The following is a 5827-nucleotide window of genomic DNA, read 5'->3' on the forward strand; positions in this document are numbered from 1 at the left end:
AAACTCAGGGAGATATAAGAGAACACAGATAATGAATACAAAAAAATCAGGAAAACAATTTATGATCTGAATGAGAAATTCAACAGAGATAGACAGCATAACAAAGAACCAAACACAAATCCTATAAGAGAAGAAATCATTAAAAGAAATACAAAAGATAATTGACAGCTTTAACAACAGACTAGATCAAGCAAAACAAAGAATTTCTGAACTTGAAGACTAGTCTTTTAAAATAATCCAGTCAGACAAAAAGAAAGAAAAAAGAATAAAGCAAGGCTACGTAACATATGGGACACATGTGTGACCAAATACTGAAATTCTGGGAGTTCTGGATGGAGATGAGATGGGGAAAGGCATAGAAAACCTACTTAATAAAATAACAACTGAAAACTTCCTAAGTCTTGCAAATGATATAGATCCAAATACAGGAAGCTCAAAGATTCCCAAATAAATACAATCCAAAAAGGTCTTCTCCAAGGCACATTATGGTAAAACTGTCAAAAGACAAGGAGAAAATTATAAAAACAGCAAGACAAAAGCATCAACTCACTCATAAGAGAATCTCCATCAGGCTAACAGGGGATTTCTCAGCAGAAACTTTATATGCTAAGAGAAAAGGGGATATACACTACAAGTTTAAAAAAAAAAAAAAGTTGTAAGCCAAAAATACTATACCCAGCAAAGCTATCCTTCAAAAATGAAGGAGCCTGGTACAGTGGCTCATGTCTGCAATTCCAGAGATTCAGAAGGCTGAGGCAGGAGGATCATTTGAGCCCAGCAGTTCAAGGCTGCAATGAACTATGATCATGCCACTGTACTCCAGCCTGGGTGACAGAGTGAGACTCCAATGCTTAAAAAAAAAAAAAAAAAAGAAAAAATATTTCCCAGAGAAGCAAAAGACTGTTCGTTTGTGTCTTGTTTGTTGTGGTCCTACGAGAAATGCTTAAGGGAGTCATATGTTGGGAAGCAAAAGAACAATACCTACCATCGTGAAAATACATGAAAGTATAAAACTCACTGGTAGAGCAGACACACAAAGGAGAAAGGATTCAAACATCACCACTAAAGAAAACTACCAAACTGCAACAATAAATAATGAGAAAAAAGCAACAAAGGTGTATTAGTCTGTTTTCATGCTGCTGATAAAGACATATCTGAGACTGGGCAATTTACAAAGGAAAGAGGTTTAATGGACTTACAGTTCCACATGGCTGGGGAAGCCTCACAATCATGGTGGAAGGCAAGAAGAAGCAAGTCACATCTCACACGGATGGCAGCAGGCAAAGAGGGAGCTTCTGCAGGGAAACTACCCTTTTTAAAACCATCAGATCTTGTGAGATTTATTTGCTATCATGAGAACAGCATGGGAAAGACCTGCCCCCATGACTCAATTACTTCCTACCAGGTCCCTCCCACAACATGTGGGAATTCAAGATGAGATTTGGGTGGGGACACAGCCAAATCATATCATTCTGCCCCTGGCCCCTCCCAAATCTCATGTCCTCACATTTCAAAACCAATCATGCCTTCCCAACAGTCCCCCAAAGTCTTAACTAAGTTCAGCATTAACTCAAAAGTCCACAGTCCAAAGTCTCATGTGAGACAAGGCAAGTCTCTTTTGCCTATGAGCATGTAAAATCAAAAACAAGTTAGTTACTTCCTAGATACAAAGGGGGTATAGGCATTGGGTAAATACAGTCATTCCAAATGGGAGAAAATGGCCAAAACAAAGGGGCTACAAGCCCCATGCAAGTCCAAAATCCAGTGGGGCAGTCAAATCTCAAAGCTCCAAAATGATCTCCTTTGACTCCATGTCTCACATCCAGGTCATGCTGATGCAAGAGGTGGGTTCCCATGGCCTTGGGAGAAAAAAGGCCACAGCTCCACTCCTGTGGCTTTGTAGGGTATAACTCTCCCACCCACCCGGCTTCTTTCATGGGCTGGCATTGAGTATCTGCAGCTTTTCCAGGCACACAGTGCAAGCTGCCGGTAAATCCACCATTCTGGGGTCTGGAGGATGGTGGCCCTCTTCTCATAGCTCCACTAGGTGGTGCCCCAGTAGGGATTCTATGTAGGGGCTCTGACCCCACATTTCCCTTCCACACTGCTCTAGCAGAGGTTCTCCATGAGTGCTCTGCCCCTGTAGCAAACTCCTGCCTGGACATCTAGGCATTTCCATACATCTTCTGAAATATAGGCAGAGGTTTCCAAACTTCAATTTTTGACTTCTGTGCACCCATAGGCTCAACATATCACAGCAGAACCAAATGAAATAGAGGCAAAAAAGAAATGTAAAGAATCAACAAAATGAAAGTTGTTTTTTTGAAAAGTTAAACAAAATTGATAAACCACTAGTGAGGATAAACAAAAAAAGAAAAAAAAGGAGACCCAAATAAAAACAATCAGAAATGAAAAAGGAGACATTACAACTGTTAGCAAAGAAATAAAAAGGATCATTCTAAAGGCTATTATGAACAACCATATGCTAACAAATTGGAAAACCTAGAGGAAAGGGATAAATTCCCAGACATATACAGCCTACCAAGACTGAACTAGGAAGAAACAGAAAATCGGAACTGACCCAAAATGAATAGCAAGTTTGAATCAGTAACAAAAAGTCTCCCAAAAGAGAAAAGTCCTAGACCAGGCTTTTATGCTGATTTTGACCCAATTTATAAAGAAAAACAAACACCAATTCTTCTCAAACTATTCCCAAAAATTGAAGAGGAGGGAATTCTTCTTAACTCATTGTATAAGGCCAGCACTACCCTGATATCCAATCAAGACAAGGACACAACAAAAAGAGAAATCTACAGGCCAATATTGCTAATGAACACAGATGGAAAAATTCTCAGCATAATACTACCAAGCCGAATCTAATGATGAATGAAAAAGATAATATACCATGATCAGGTGGGATTTATCCCAGGAATGCAAAGATGGCTCAACATACACAAATCAATACATGTGATACATCACATCAACAAGATGAAGGGCAAAAACTATCTGATCATCTCAGCAGATGCAGAAAAATCACTCAGTAAAACTTACCATTCCTTCATGATGCAAGCTTTCAACAAATTAGGCATAGAAGGAACACTTCAACATAAGAAAAGCCATATATGAAAAATCTACAGCTAACATCATACTCATTGGGAAAAGTTGAAAAGCCCTTCCTCTAAGAACTGGAACAAGACAAGGATGGCCACTTGCACCGCTCTAATTCAATATAGTATGGGACATCGAAGTCAGAGCGATCAGACAAGAGAAAGAAATAAAAAGTATCCAGACTGGAAAAGAGGAAGTCAAATTATCTCACTTTGCAGATGACATAATCTTATACTTGTATACAGAAAAACCTAAAGACGCCACCAAAAATCTCTTAAAATGGATATATTAGGCTGGGCATGGTGGCTCACACCTATAATCCCAGCACTTTGGGAGGCCAAGGTGGGCAGATCACCTGAGGTTGGGAGTTTGAGACCAGCCTGGCCAACATGGTGAAACCCTGTCTCTACTAAAAATACAACAATTAGCCAGGCATGGTGATAGGTGCCTGTAATCCCAGCTACTTGGGAGGCTGAAGCAGGAGAATCGCTTCAACCTGAGAGGCAGAACTTGCAGTGAGCCAAGATTGCACCACTGCACTCCAGCCTGGGCAACAGAGCAAGACTCTATCTCCAAAAAAAAAAAAAAAAGATGTACAATTTAGTAAGGCTTCAGGACACAAAATCAGTAATGTTTCTATATACCAGTAACAAACTAGCTAAAAAAGAAATCAAGGAAGCAATTCTATTTATAATAGCTACAAAAATAAAATACCTAGGAATAAAGGATGAAAAAAAAAAAAAACAAAAACTCTACAGTGAAAACCACAAAACACTGATAAAATAAAATGAAAAGGACACAAAGAAATGGAAAGGTATCTCATGCTCATGGGTTGGAATAACTAATATTGCTAAAATGACCATACTACCCCAAGCAATCTAGAGATTCAGTATAATCCCTATCAATTATATTCTTCATAGAAACAGGAATAAAAAATCCCTAAAATTCATATGGAAGCTCAGAAGACCCCAAATAGCCAAAGTAATACTGAGCAAAATAGATAAAGCTAGAATCCTCACACTACCTGATTTTAAAATACACTACAAAGCTATAGTAACCAAAACAGCATGTATTGGTGTTAAAACAGACACAAAAACAAAGGACATAGACTAAAAAATCCAGAAATGAATCCACATATCTACAGCTGATTTTCAAGAAAGGTGTAAAGAATATACATTGAATAAAGTACACCCTCTTCATTAAATGGTGCCAGGAAAACTAGATATCCAAACACGGAAGAATAAAACTAGACCCTTATCACTCATCACATACAAAAATAAACTCAAAATCGATTGAAGACTTAAATGTAATAACCACAACTACAAAACTACTAGAAGTAAACACAGGAGAAACGCTTGAGAACAAAGATTGTATGGCTAACACTTAAAAAGTACAAGCAACAAAAACAGACAAATGGGATTATAGTAAACTAAAAACTTTCTGCATATCAAAGGAAATAATCAACAGACTGAAAAGACAACACCCCTCCCTTACACCATATACAAAAATTAACTCAAGATGGCTTAAAGACTTAAATGTAAAACCCATAACTATAAAAACACTGGAAGACAACCTAGGCAATACCATCCAGGACATAGTCACAGGCAAAGACTTCATGGTAAAGATGCCAAAAGCAATTGCAACAAAAGCAAAAATTGACAAATGGGATCTAATTAAATAAAAGAGCTTCTGCAGAGTAAAAGAAACTATCAAAAAAAAAATACACAGACATTTCTCAAAAGAAGATATACAAATCACCAAGTTTATGAAAAAATATTCTACATCACTAACCATCATGGAGATGCAAATCAAAACCACAATGAGATATCATCTCACATTTGTTAGAATGGCTATTATGAAAAAGACAAAGCACAACAAATGCTGGAAAGTATGTGAAGAAAAGAAAATTCTTGTATATCATTGGTGGGAATGTAAATTAGTACAGTCATTATGAAAAAAAGTACAGAGATTTCTCAAAAAACTAAGAACAGATCTACCATATTATCTAGCAATCCCACTCCTGGGTATATATCCAAAAAAATAGGATATCAGTGTATCAACGGGATACCTGTACCCCTATATTTACTGCAGCACTATTTACAATAGCCAAGACATGGAATCAATCTAAGTGTCAATCAATGGATGAATGGATAAAGAAAATGGGAATATATGCACAATAGAATAGTATTCAGCCATAAAAAAGAATGAAATCGTTTTATTTTCAGCTAAATGGATGGAACTAGTGGTCATAATGCTAGGTGAACTAGGCCATGCACAGAAAGAAAAATACTGTATGTTCTCATTTATACGAGCAGTTTATGCTCCTGGAAATCAAAGTGGGGGCCATGTTTCAGGTCAGTAGGGTCTGGGATAAAGACCGCAGTTATGGACTTGTGTGCCCTGGAGGTATATAAAATTGATATCATGGAGATAAAGAGTAGAATGATAGCTACCATAGGCTAGGAAGAGGAGGGGTTTGAAAAGAGGTTGATTAATGGGTATAAAAATATATAATAGAAGGAATAGAATCTAGTGTTCAATATCGCAGAAAGTGACTATAACAATTTATTGTATATTTCTTTTTTTTATTTCAATAGTTTTTAGGGAACAGGTGGTATTTGGTTACATGGGTACGTTCTTCAGCAGTGATCTCTGAAATTTTGGCACACCCATCACCAGAGCAGTTTACCCAACATATAGTCTTTTATCTCTCACCCCC

This window comes from Mandrillus leucophaeus, unplaced genomic scaffold, assembly GCF_000951045.1.
Source record: "Mandrillus leucophaeus isolate KB7577 unplaced genomic scaffold, Mleu.le_1.0 Scaffold195, whole genome shotgun sequence".
In the NCBI taxonomy this organism is placed as follows: Eukaryota; Metazoa; Chordata; class Mammalia; order Primates; family Cercopithecidae; genus Mandrillus; species Mandrillus leucophaeus.